Source organism: Anopheles funestus, assembly GCF_943734845.2.
Source record: "Anopheles funestus chromosome X unlocalized genomic scaffold, idAnoFuneDA-416_04 X_unloc_48, whole genome shotgun sequence".
Classification (NCBI taxonomy): domain Eukaryota; kingdom Metazoa; phylum Arthropoda; class Insecta; order Diptera; family Culicidae; genus Anopheles; species Anopheles funestus.
In genome coordinates this window covers 170,001-185,000 of record NW_026045174.1, presented here as the reverse complement: position 1 = coordinate 185,000, position 15,000 = coordinate 170,001, and positions in this window count along the sequence as shown.

Genomic DNA, 15,000 nt, shown 5'->3' with positions numbered 1-15,000 from the left:
CTGCATACTCGCTCATCCGTATCCTTTGCGTACCGCCCCATGGCCCCGTCCTTAGAGTTAATGACTAGTAGGCTTAACTCTTTGTATGTCTGCACCACAGTTCCCGTTCGTTCCGTGCCGTGGCCGGATACGTATTGCACATCGGTATACCTGTCGCTACTCAGGCAACTCGTGTGCGTGGATTGGATCGAGCTCATGGGGTGTGTAGAGATTCCATGTTATAATTGCAAGTCCATATCCACTTTATAGGTTAAAGTCATAAGTTGTGATTGCACAACCATACTTCATAAGAGTTTAATAACTCTTCAACTAACTTTCGTTCTGGTGTCTTGGTATCAAATCGCTTAAGACACAAGATTCTACTGGCCAAATAGAATCTAGCACATTGGTTAACCTGGCGCCGCAGTCAACTCATGTGCTTGGATCGGATCGAGCTATTGAGTATTGGGCCTGCATACTCGCTCATCCGTATCCTTTGTGTACCGCCCCATGGCCCCGTCCTTAGAGTTAATGACTAATAGGCTTAACTCTTGTTTGTCTGCACCACAGTTCCCGTTCGTTCCGTGCCGTAGCCGGATACGTATTGCACACTAGTAGACACCGTAATCTGACGTATCTAACACACCACTATTGTAACTCGTCGTCGAAGGACCTTTCAAGTGCCTGATGGCCAGGGGAGCTCTTACACGGCACGGATACACAGTGATGCTCGCCCATCAAAGTGTACAACGATCGAGTTTGCTTAAGTGTCTGGGTACCTACACACCAGACACGATGCGATGGCCACGGATCCACACAAGGCACATCACATGCAGAAAGCTTTACCAGATTCTGACACATACCACACACATGCAACTCGTCGTCGAAGGGGCGTTCAAAGTGCCTTACGGCTAGGGGAGATCTAGCTCGGCACGGAGACACAGTGATGGTCGCCCATCAAAGTGTACAACGATCGAGTTTGCTTTCCGCGCAAGCGTTCTAAGTGTCTGGGTATCTAAGCACCAGACACAATGCAATGGCCACGGATCCACACAAGGCACATCACATGCAGAAAGCTTCACCAGATTCTGACACATACCACACTCTTGTAACTCGTCGTCGAAGGGGCGTTCAAAGTGCCTTACGGCTAGGGGGGATCTAGCACGGCACGGAGACACAGTGATGGTTGCCCATCAAAGTGTACAACGATCGAGTTTGCTTTCCGCGCAAGCGTTCTAAGTGTCTGGGTATCTAAGCACCAGACACAATGCAATGGCCACGGATCCACACAAGGCACATCACATGCAGAAAGCTTCACCAGATTCTGACACATACCACACACATGCAACTCGTCGTCGAAGGGGCGTTCAAGTGCCTTACGGCTAGGGGAGATCTAGCTCGGCACGGAGACACAGTGATGGTCACCCATCAAAGTGTACAACGAACGAGTTGGCTTTCAACAAATTCTGACACATAGCAAGCGAGCGACCGAGCTACACCGAAGGCAGCTCATGGTTGGTCACTCGCGGACGATCATCAGTAATGATCCTTCCGCAGGTTCACCTACGGAAACCTTGTTACGACTTTTACTTCCTCTAAATCATCAAGTTCGGTCAACTTCAGCCATGCCAGCTGCAGCTCACGAAGGAACCGCGGAAGGTAAGCCTCCAGAAACCTCACTAAATAATCCATCGGTAGTAGCGACGGGCGGTGTGTACAAAGGGCAGGGACGTAATCAGCACTAGCTAATGACTAGTGCTTACTAGAAATTCCAGGTTCATGGGGACCGTTGCAGTCCCCAATCCCGACTAGATGGGCATTTTAGTGATTTCCCGTTCCTCTCGGAATGGGGGCGCCTATTGGCGAGAACACGCTGCGACCCACATTGTAGCACGCGTGCAGCCCAGAACATCTAAGGGCATCACGGACCTGTTATCGCTCATTCTCAGCTTGCTAAACACAAGTTGTCCCGCTAAGCAGGGCAAACGTAGCCGACGACCGCCCGTGAAGGCGCCGCCCGGCTGTAACGTCAGGTGCGCCCGGAGGCGCACTGCTGACAGCGTTCTAGTTAGCATGTTTGAGTCACGTTCGTTATCGGAATTAACCAGACAAATCATTCCACGAACTAAGAACGGCCATGCACCACTACCCTTAAATTTGAGAAAGAGCTATCAATCTGTCTTACCTCGATAAGTTTGGACCTGGTAAATTTTCCCGTGTTGAGTCAAATTAAGCCGCAAGCTCCACTTCTTGTGGTGCCCTTCCGTCAATTCCTTTAAGTTTCAACTTTGCAACCATACTTCCCCCGGAACCCGATTTTGGTTTCCCGGAAGCGACTGAGAGCACCGAATAGGGGTAGCGTCTCCCAATTGCTAATTGGCATCGTTTACGGTTAGAACTAGGGCGGTATCTAATCGCCTTCGATCCTCTAACTTTCGTTCTTGATTAAAGAAAGCATCCATGGCAAACGCTTTCGCTTCAGTTGGTCCTACGACGGTCTACGAATTTCACCTCTCGCGCCGTAATACCAATGCCCCCAACTACTTCTGTTAATCATTACCTCTAGGTTTCTGACAAACCAACGAAATCGTATAAACCGAGGTCATATTCCATTATTCCATGCAAGATTATTCTCGGCCAACGCCAACCCCACGGGGGGGCCGGACGCTTTGTCTTAGCCTGCTTTGAGCACTCTAATTTGTTCAAGGTAAATGTGAGTATCTTGAGCACCATGAGGAGCCCGTGCCGGAGTTAACCGGTAGCACGGTACTCGTTCACAGAGTAACGCCCAAGTACACCATTGTGAGTCGCAGCCGTGAGCGCGCGCACGAACGGCCCCGGCGTGTAACCGGGCGCCCGTGGCGGTCACGTGTCTGGACGGGCAATCAACTTCGAACGTTTTAACCGCAACAACTTTAATATACGCTAGTGGAGCTGGAATTACCGCGGCTGCTGGCACCAGACTTGCCCTCCACTTGATCCTTGTTGAAGGATTTATACTCAACTCATTCCAATTATGGACCATCGTTAGAGAGGTCCATATTGTTATTTCTCGTCACTACCTCCCCGTACTGGGATTGGGTAATTTACGCGCCTGCTGCCTTCCTTGGATGTGGTAGCCATTTCTCAGGCTCCCTCTCCGGAATCGAACCCTGATTCCCCGTTACCCGTCGCAACCATGGTAGTCCTCTACACTACCATCAATAGTTGATAGGGCAGACATTTGAAAGATCTGTCGTCAGTCGACAAGCGACCATACGATCTGCGTCCTTATCCAGACTTCAACTCAAGCCGCCCGGAGGCGATTGGTTTAACTAATAAGTGCACCAGTTCAGCTACCCGCGAGGGCAACAGTCCCGGCATGTTGCATGTATTAGCTCTGGATTTTCCACAGTTATCCAAGTAACTAGTGGTAGGATGATCTTGTGAATTATAGCTGTTATACTGAGCCTTATGCGGTTTCACATTCATTTATGTTTGTACTTAGACATGCATGGCTTAACCTTTGAGACAAGCGTATATTACTGGTAGGATCAACCAGAATTCGTTCCACTACAGACACACACTCGCTTAGTGGGAAATAAATTTCCACACAACTCTCTCTCTCTAGAACCATATGGAATGGCTCTTTGGTGTTGGGTAAGGCACCAATTTGTTGGGGTGTAACGGTCACCACCAACTTTAAGTTTGTTAGGGCACAACGGAAACCACTAACTAAACTTTAGGAAACTAAATTTCCTCACACATTATCTCTCACCATATTAGCACTAGGTGCTATCCACGATTGTACAACGTTTCAACTCTTGAATCGACCGTAGGGCCGCGGAATTGCTTCCGGGCCCCTATTCTCGCTATTAATTGTTCATCTCTTTCAATACATCGAGTTCGTTCCATTGGGTAGTTCGCATGGCGAACGTTTTGATGCAGCCCCCTGGGGGACCACGGCACTTTACACCGGGTATGGTGTATGCGCAACCTACAGATAACAATAAACCCCTTATGCGTGTGTAAACCGATGTTGGGCTGCTCAACATCTTTCATGGTTACATCACTTGCACCAGAACCCACGGTGCCGATTTGGTAATATGTTGTACATTTACTCTCAAGATGTACGCTTCGGCCCCTTATTCAGGGGCTCAAGCTATTACCAGCAAGAACAATCCTCATCCAGACTTGAACTCGAAACACCCGCAGGCGAACGGTTTAACTAATAAGTGCACCAGTCTTGAATCCATGCGTCGGTGGAAACAATGCCGGCGTGTTGCATGTATTAGCTCTGAACTTAGCGAGTGATTGCCTTGCAGCTGTCATACTGAGCGTAGAGCGTGATTATCGCTCACTTGAACCATGTTGAATGGCTCTTTGGTGTAGGGTAAGGCACCAATTTGTTGGGGCGTAACGGTCACCACCAACTTAAGACTTGCTTATAGGTATTTCAACGTTTTCAACTCTTAAATCGACCGTGTTTCATTATCATCTCTTCTTCTTATTAAATGCATAGAGTTCGTTCCATTGGGTAGTTCGCGTGGCGAACGGTTTGATGCAGCCCCCCGGGGGGGACCACGGCACTTTACACCGGGCATGGTGTATGCGCAACCTACAGATCACCAATATATTTGTGATCGATAATGCACACTTCTTACACGACTGACCAGTCGACAGCGCTGCCTTCCTATTATGCGTGTGTAAACCGATGTTGGGCTGCTCAACATCTTTCACGGTTACATCACTTGCACCCGAACCCATGGTGCCGATTTGGTAATATGTTGTACATGGTCTCAAGATGTACGCTTCGACCCCTTATTCAGGGGCTCAAGCTATTACCAGCAAGATCAATCCTCATCCAGACTTGAACTCGAAACACCCGGAGGCGAACGGTTTAACTAATAAGTGCACCAGTCTTGAATCCATGCGTCGGTGGAAACAATGCCGGCATGTTGCATGTATTAGCTCTGAACATAGCGAGTGATTGCCTTGTAGCTGTCGAACTGAGCGTAGAATGTGATTATCGCTCACTTGAAAGGGTCAAGCCCTTTCGAGTCGTCCGGTTTTTACGCCAGACGACTCGGTTCACCATCTTTCGGGAAGGGACCGTCTCGGTCGCAAGCTGCTCCGGTCCCCAAACAACCTGCGACAAATGATAGGAAATGCCGACATCAATACGTGTTCAGTTTGGTTTATCGCTCATAGGTCTTTTTGACCATCGATCCCTGATTATAACTCTCAATTAAACAGTCAGGAGAGTAAGGCATGCCCATCGATATCTCATCGACAGGCGATACCGCAAGAACGGCCAACGACACATCAGGTGATCGATTATTGCTACGACTTTTGCTTAATCGTTTCCACTCCTTAGAGAAAGAAACCCCCGGGGACCGTCTCGGTCGCAAGCTGCTCCGGTCCCTAAACAACCTGCGACAAATGATAGGAAATGCCGACATCAATATGTGTTCAGTTTGGTTTATCGCTCATTGGTCTGTTTGACCATCGATCCCTGATTAAACTCTCAGTAATCCAGTCGGGAGAGTAAGGCATGCCCATCGATATCTCATCGACAGGCGATACCGCTTGAACGGCCAACGACACATCAGAGGATCGTATCTTGCTACAACTTTTGCTTAATCGTTTCTTCTCCTTGGAGAAAGAAACCCCCGGGGACCGTCTCGGTCGCAAGCTGCTCCGGTCCCTAAACAACCTGCGACAAATGATAGGAAAAGCCGACATCAATACGTGTTCAGTTTGGTTTATCGCTCATTGGTCTTGTTTGACCATCGATCCCTGATTAATACTCTCAATTAGAAGGTCGGTAGAGTAAGGCATGCCCATCGATATCTCATCGACAGGCGATACCGCATGAACGGCCAACGACACATCAGAGGATCGTATCTTGCTACAACTCTTGCTTAATAGTTTCCACTCCTTGGAGAAAGAAACCCCCGGGGACCGTCTCGGCCGCAAGTTGCTCCGGTCCCTAAACAACCTGCGGCATCAAATGATAGGAAAAGCCGACATCAATACGTGTTCAGTTTGGTTTATCGCTCATAGGTCTGTTTGACCATCGATCCTAGAATTCAACTTTCGAGTAAGGCATGCCCGTCGATATCTCATCGATAGGCGATACCGGTAGAACGGCCAACGACACACATCTAGGATCGCATTTACTCTTCCTTGGATGGATAACCAATACCCTAGGACCGTTTCATCGCGAGCTGCTCCGGTCCTCAAACAACTCGCGAACCACCGATAGGATGATATTAGGAATGGCCGACTTTCATCCTTTAACTCTCAGTTCTGCTTACCAAAACATAGGTACTTGGACCTTAAAGACCACTATATGTTCCCCGATCGGGGGCAATCGGAACGTCTATCCATCATCAACATCGTTTCACTCATTCCGAACCACCAAATTGGACAGACAGTACCATATTCACCAACCGATTGCTTCAACTTCGCAAACTGTATGGTAAGTTCTACTAATTTCACATCTTACCATCGACTAATAGTGCATAAATCCACTTGGAAATCACTTTTCCTTGGTCCTCGGACCTTCTACGACAACGTCCAACAAATATCCGAAGTCGTTTCCCAACTTAGACCAAGCATTTCGTATCTTTACTTCTAATCGATTTTTTCTCTCATAATTGACGATCAAAATCTAAAAACCACATTTTGAGCCAGAAGCAGTCGTCCGATCGTCCTGGGGGTAGTCTCAATCGATTTAGAAGGGCCCAATTCATAAAGATACGTACTCAGTCAAATTCATGCTTCTGGCTCACCTACCCCCTATATAGAAAACGAAAGCGTACAGGCGTGGAAAACGTGCCATTTTTCTCCATCACGGACTTTTTTTTTCTCGTTGCACCGACTCTAGTAAAAAAGTGAAATTTTTTACTAGTTACCAACTTTTGCAAATTATCATCGGATATCACTTTTCATGGTCTATAGTAAGTTCTTATCACGTTTTAGTAGTTTTTGAAAAAAAAATTTTTTTGAACTTTTCAAAATTTTTCAAAACAAAGTTTTTGTAGGCGGTTTTGTGTATGGAGGGTTACTAGTCTCGGGGTCACTGTTTGACCAAAAAACCACTATATATCATTCGAAAGGTAATTTCAAGGGCTACAAAAAATTGTTCTACGGCACCCCCCTCCGACGTCTAGTATTCGAGTTATTGGCCAAAAACCATCACTTGAGCGATTTTTCGTTCAGGGTACCCGACTCTAGTAAAAAAGTGAAATTTTTCTCGATTGACCAAGTGTTGCAAATGACCATCGGATTTCACTTTTTATGGTCTATAGTGAGTTCTGATCACGATTTGGTACTTTTTGAAAAAATTTTTTTGACGCACTTTTCAAAATTTTGCAAAACCAAAACTTTTTAGGCGGTTTTGTGTATGGAGGGTTACTAGTCTCGGGGTCACTGTTTGACCAAAAAACCACTATATATCATTCGAAAGGTAATTTCAAGGGCTACAAAAAATTGTTCTACGGCACCCCCCTCCGACGTCTAGTATTCGAGTTATTGGCCAAAAACCGCAACTATAGCGGTTTTTCGTACAGGGTACCCGACTCTAGTAAAATGATGCGATTTTTACTAGTCTAGGAACTTTTTGGTCAAAAAATCAAGTATATGTCATTCGATAGATAATTTCAAGGGCTACCAAAAATTGTTCCACGACACCCCCCTGCGACGTCTAGTATTCGAGTTATTAGCCAAAAACCGCAACTTAAGCGGTTTTTCGTCCAGGGTACCCGACTCTAGTAAAATGATGCGATTTTTACTAGTCTAGGGAACTTTTTGGCCAAAAATCAAGTATATGTCATTCGATAGATAATTTCAAGGGCTACCAAAAATTGTTCCACGACACCCCCCTCCGACGTCTAGTATTAGAGTTATTAGCCAAAAACCGCAACTATAGCGGTTTTTCGTCCAGGGTACCCGACTCTAGTAAAATGATGCGATTTTTACTAGTCTAGGGAACTTTTTGGCCAAAAATCAAGTATATGTCATTCGATAGATAATTTCAAGGGCTACCAAAAATTGTTCCACGACACCCCCCTGCGACGTCTAGTATTCGAGTTATTAGCCAAAAACCGCAATTATAGCGGTTTTTCGTCCAGGGTACCCGACTCTAGTAAAATGATGCGATTTTTACTAGTCTAGGGAACTTTTTGGCCAAAAATCAAGTATATGTCATTCGATAGATAATTTCAAGGGCTACCAAAAATTGTTCCACGACACCCCCCTGCGACGTCTAGTATTCGAGTTATTAGCCAAAAACCGCAATTATAGCGGTTTTTCGTCCAGGGTACCCGACTCTAGTAAAATGATGCGATTTTTACTAGTCTAGGGAACTTTTTGGCCAAAAATCAAGTATATGTCATTCGATAGATAATTTCAAGGGCTACCAAAAATTGTTCCATGACACCCCCCTGCGACGTCTAGTATTCGAGTTATGGGCCAAAAACCATTCATACTTGAGCATTTTGCTCATTTTGCCTGTACGGGTACCGGGGACTAGTAAAATCAGGCCAATTTTACTAGAGTAGGGGTCCTTTTTGGTCAAAAAAACAACTTTTGCTCGTTCGATAGGGAATCGATAGGGCAACAAAAAATCGTTCTACGACCCCCCCTTCCGATGTCTAGTATTCGAGTTATGGGCCAAAAACAGTTTATAGCTAATTTTTCACTCGATTTTTCACCAAGTATCGCACATTACTCCGGTTCTATACGTTGGATCGTCAATCTTTAAGATTTTATGGGTAGTTCCAACTGTTTGCTACATTTCATCCATACATCACCAACCGATTCAATGTCTGTGCTAGAAGTTATTAGAGGAATAAAAAAATTTACCCTTGGCTTTGGACCGTACAATTTTACCCATTTTTGGCCCATATTTGCCCCATAGCTCCGCCGGTATCCAAGATATGGCCACACTTTCTTCTGGCCATGGGTAGATGGCACTTGTGGCTAGATTTCTTCCATGCACCACTAATCGCTACCATGTCTGTGGCCGGAGCTATTCACGAAAGCGCCTCGCGCACTTGGTCGGATTTTTGGTCCAACTTGCACCATTTTTGGCCCATATTTGCCCCATAGCTCCGCCGGTATCCAAGATATGGCCACACTTTCTTCTGGCCATGGGTAGATGGCACTTGTGGCTAGATTTCTTCCATGCACTACTAATCGCTACCATGTCTCTGGCCGGAGCTATTCACGAAAGCGCCTCGCGCACTTGGTCGGATTTTTGGTCCAACTTGCACCATTTTTGGCCCATATTTGCCCCATAGCTCCGCCGGTATCCAAGATATGGCCACACTTTCTTCTGGCCATGGGTAGATGGCACTTGTGGCTAGATTTCTTCCATGCACCACTAATCGCTACCATGTCTGTGGCCGGAGCTATTCACGAAAGCGCCTCGCGCACTTGGTCGGATTTTTGGTCCACCTGGCACCATTGTTGGCCCGTATTTGCCCCATAGCTCCGCCGGTATCCAAGATATGGCCACACTTTCTTCTGGCCATGGGTAGATGGCACTTGTGGCTAGATTTCTTCCATGCACTACTAATCGCTACCATGTCTCTGGCCGGAGCTATTCACGAAAGCGCCTCGCGCACTTGGTCGGATTTTTGGTCCAACTTGCACCATTTTTGGCCCATATTTGCCCCATAGCTCCGCCGGTATCCAAGATATGGCCACACTTTCTTCTGGCCATGGGTAGATGGCACTTGTGGCTAGATTTCTTCCATGCACCACTAATCGCTACCATGTCTGTGGCCGGAGCTATTCACGAAAGCGCCTCGCGCACTTGGTCGGATTTTTGGTCCACCTGGCACCATTGTTGGCCCGTATTTGCCCCATAGCTCCGCCGGTATCCAAGATATGGCCACACTTTGTTCTGGCCATGGGTAGATGGCACTTGTGGCTAGATTTCTTCCATGCACCACTAATCGCTACCATGTCTCTGGCCGGAGCTATTCGACGAACAACCATCGCATTTACCTAGGTACTTTTTCGGATTTTTGGTCCAACTTGCACCATTTTTGGCCCATATTTGCCCCATAGCTCCGCCGGTATCCAAGATATGGCCACACTTTCTTCTGGCCATGGGTAGATGGCACTTGTGGCTAGATTTCTTCCATGCACCACTAATCGCTACCATGTCTCTGGCCGGAGCTATTCGACGAACAACCATCGCATTTACCTAGGTACTTTTTCGGATTTTTGGTCCAACTTGCACCATTTTTGGCCCATATTTGCCCCATAGCTCCGCCGGTATCCAAGATATGGCCACACTTTCTTCTGGCCATGGGTAGATGGCACTTGTGGCTAGATTTCTTCCATGCACCACTAATCGCTACCATGTCTGTGGCCGGAGCTATTCGACGAACAACCATCGCATTCACCTTCCCGTTGCACTTCTTCGGGAATTTGGTGCAACCAAGTTTTCACTATAACTTGGTCATTTTCCGTCCATCGGACATGCGGTTTTGGGTGTCGATACTTGACACCGCGCGCTACAATATGTTCCTCCACGACCATGTGGTCCGATGCTTCCAACAGGAGCTATTCGAGGAGTACCGATTTTTCACCATTAAAAATGCTCGTTTTTGCACCAACTTTTGCCTATAACTCAGGCTGTATCGATCGGATCTTCAATCTTGAAAAAGTTTTGGATAGGTGGCATCAAATGCTACATTTCGTTCTTCCACGTCAACTTTGTCCGATGTCTAGCAAAAAAGTTATTCGCGAACCAAGTCCAGAACCCATGCAATGGCTGCCCACATTGCATACATCACGGCGGTTAACTCTCGTTACTCTATACCGAGGACTTGGTACTTTTTCAGGCATTCGTTGCTACTTCTCGGTTCATGATATTCGTTTACGGTCTTCACTAGGGCATTTGGTGCTCCTTATCGGTTCATGATATTCGTTTACGGTCTTCACTAGGGCATTTGGTGCTCCTTATCGGTTCATGATATTCGTTTACGGTCTTCACTAGGGCATTTGGTGCTCCTTATCGGTTCATGATATTCGTTTACGGTCTTCACTAGGGCATTTGGTGCTCCTTATCGGTTCATGATATTCGTTTACGGTCTTCACTAGGGCATTTGGTGCTCCTTATCGGTTCATGATATTCGTTTACGGTCTTCACTAGGGCATTTGGTGCTCCTTATCGGTTCATGATATTCGTTTACGGTCTTCACTAGGGCATTTGGTGCTCCTTATCGGTTCATGATATTCGTTTACGGTCTTCACTAGGGCATTTGGTAATGGGCTTCCCACTTTCTACTGATCGATCCATACTCACTTGCGTGCACCTAGCCTAGGAAGGTTTCCTATGGCTTCCCATCTTTCTACTGATCGATCCATACTCACTTGCGTGCACCTAGCCTAGGAAGGTTTCCTTGGGCTTCCCATCTTTCTACTGATCGATCCATACTCACTTGCGTGCACCTAGCCTAGGAAGGTTTCCTATGGCTTCCCATCTTTCTACTGATCGATCCATACTCACTTGCGTGCACCTAGCCTAGGAAGGTTTCCTATGGCTTCCCATCTTTCTACTGATCGATCCATACTCACTTGCGTGCACCTAGCCTAGGAAGGTTTCCTATGGCTTCCCATCTTTCTACTGATCGATCCATACTCACTTGCGTGCACCTAGCCTAGGAAGGTTTCCTTGGGCTTCCCATCTTTCTACTGATCGATCCATACTCACTTGCGTGCACCTAGCCTAGGAAGGTTTCCTATGGCTTCCCATCTTTCTACTGATCGATCCATACTCACTTGCGTGCACCTAGCCTAGGAAGGTTTCCTATGGCTTCCCATCTTTCTACTGATCGATCCATACTCACTTGCGTGCACCTAGCCTAGGAAGGTTTCCTATGGCTTCCCATCTTTCTACTGATCGATCCATACTCACTTGCGTGCACCTAGCCTAGGAAGGTTTCCTATGGCTTCCCATCTTTCTACTGATCGATCCATACTCACTTGCGTGCACCTAGCCTAGGAAGGTTTCCTATGGCTTCCCATCTTTCTACTGATCGATCCATACTCACTTGCGTGCACCTAGCCTAGGAAGGTTTCCTATGGCTTCCCATCTTTCTACTGATCGATCCATACTCACTTGCGTGCACCTAGCCTAGGAAGGTTTCCTATGGCTTCCCATCTTTCTACTGATCGATCCATACTCACTTGCGTGCACCTAGCCTAGGAAGGTTTCCCTTCGGTACCGACTTCCATCTACGCACTCGATATAACCTAGGTACTTGGTACCGATGTTGGTTAACACTCAAGCATTTCTTGCATCCTGCGTGCAAGGTACCAATTTTCACTTCTTAGGTACGTTTATGGGCCCGCATTTATCCAATATCGCTCCGATGGCCTTTCGCATTATTTCATCCGATAGCCCTTGCCAAAAGCTACCAAAAGTTCCTCCACGGCCATGTGCTCCGACGCTTAGTTTAGGAAATATTCGAAAAAGTTCAAAATAGGAAGCATTTTCTTATTGGAAAATCACCTTAAATCGATGGCCATTTTTTGGTCAAAAACTTTAACGTCTTCCCGACTTTGCGGGAATTGCGAATTTTAGGCACCCAGAGAAAATCTTTTACTTTAAGGGGGCGGCCGCGAAGTTGCCCAAAGTCTCGGACACAAAAATTCTCAAGTTCCCCACTCTAGTAAATCGCCCTATGAGTATCTCCTGGCCCGCGAGCTCTGCGAGCGGGCCAGCTTCGGCGATTTTTGCCTTTTCGCCTAGGCGGTTCTTCTACGAAATTGGTCCACAGCTTTTGCTCAGAAAGCTAGCATTTGTTGCAACAGTTAGGTGCTTGGTACCACATTTTGGTATCCATTTGGGCATTTGTTGCAACTACTCGGTACTTTGGCCCACATTTCGCTCTACTCGGGCCTCTATGGTGCTACTTGTCGGTACTTTTGGCCAACTTAGGCCAATTGGGTGCAACTTGTGGGTACTCTGTGGGTACTTTAGGGCATATTGTGTCTTTCGGGTGAACCTTCGCGATACTTCATGGGTACTGATGGCCAACTTAGGAACATTCAGTGCAACCTTTGGGCCTAAGGAAATTTGTCCAACTCTTTGGACTTAGAAAATTTTCTGGACTTAGAAAATTTTCTGGACTTGTAAAAATTTTCAAATGTTCAATTTGGCCCACATTTCGCTCTACTCGGGCCTCTATGGTGCTACTTGGCGGTACTTTTGGCCAACTTAGGCCAATTGGGTGCTCTTTGTGGGTACTCTATCGGTACTTTTGGCCAACTTAGGCCAATGGGGTGCTATATGTGGGTGCTCTATCGGTACTTTTGGCCATGTTAGGCCCATTCGGTGCTATTTGTGGGTACTCTATCGGTACTTTTGGCCATGTTAGGCCCACTCGGTGCTATTTGTGGGTACTCTATCGGTACTTTTGGCCAACTTAGGCCAATGGGGTGCTATATGTGGGTGCTCTATCGGTACTTTTGGCCATGTTAGGCCCACTCGGTGCTATATGTGGGTGCTCTATCGGTACTTTTGGCCATGTTAGGCCCATTCGGTGCTATTTGTGGGTACTCTATCGGTACTTTTGGCCAACATAGGCCAATTGGGTGCTACTTGTGGGTGCTCTATCGGTACTTTTGGCCAACTTAGGCCAACTGGGTGCTATTTGTGGGTACTCTATCGGTACTTTTGGCCAACATAGGCCAAGTGGGTGCTACTTTTGGGTGCTCTATCGGTACTTTTGGCCAACTTAGGCCAACTGGGTGCTATTTGTGGGTACTCTATCGGTACTTTTGGCCAACTTAGGCCAACTCAGTGCTTCTTGTGGGTACTCTATCGGTACTTTTGGCCAACTTAGGCCCATTCGGTGCTATTTGTGGGTACTCTATCGGTACTTTTGGCCAACTTAGGCCAACTCAGTGCTACTTGTGGGTACTCTATCGGTACTTTTGGCCATGTTAGGCCCACTCGGTGCTATTTGTGGGTACTCTATCGGTACTTTTGGCCAACTTAGGCCCATGGGGTGCTATTTGTGGGTACTCTATCGGTACTTTTGGCCATGTTAGGCCCACTCGGTGCTATTTGTGGGTACTCTATCGGTACTTTTGGCCAACTTAGGCCAATTGGGTGCTACTTGTGGGTGCTCTATCGGTACTTTTGGCCAACTTAGGCCAACTCAGTGCTACTTGTGGGTACTCTATCGGTACTTTTGGCCAACTTAGGCCCATGGGGTGCTATTTGTGGGTACTCTATCGGTACTTTTGGCCAACTTAGGCCAACTGGGTGCTATTTGTGGGTACTCTATCGGTACTTTTGGCCATGTTAGGCCCATTCGGTGCTATTTGTGGGTACTCTATCGGTACTTTTGGCCAACTTAGGCCAATTGGGTGCTCTTTGTGGGTACTCTATCGGTACTTTTGGCCATCTTAGGCCCATTCGGTGCTATTTGGGGGTACTCTATCGGTACTTTTGGCCAACATAGGCCAATTGGGTGCTACTTGTGGGTGCTCTATCGGTACTTTTGGCCAACTTAGGCCAACTGGGTGCTATTTGTGGGTACTCTATCGGTACTTTTGGCCAACTTAGGCCAACTCAGTGCTTCTTGTGGGTACTCTATCGGTACTTTTGGCCAACTTAGGCCCATTCGGTGCTATTTGTGGGTACTCTATCGGTACTTTTGGCCAACTTAGGCCAACTCAGTGCTATTTGTGGGTACTCTATCGGTACTTTTGGCCAACTTAGGCCAACGCGGTGCTATTTGTGGGTACTCTATCGGTACTTTGGGACATATTATGTCCTTCGGGTGAACCTTCTCGATACCTCATGGGTACTTGTGGCCAACTTAGGAAAATTCAGTGCAACCTATGGGCCTTTGGAAATTGTTTCAACACTTTGGACTTAGAAAATTTTCTGGACTTAGAAAATTTTTTGGACTTAGAAAAATTTTCAACTTCTGTATCTTCTTCATCATGTTCCATTTTGTGGGACTTAGAAAATTTTCTGGACTTAGAAAATTTTTTGGACTT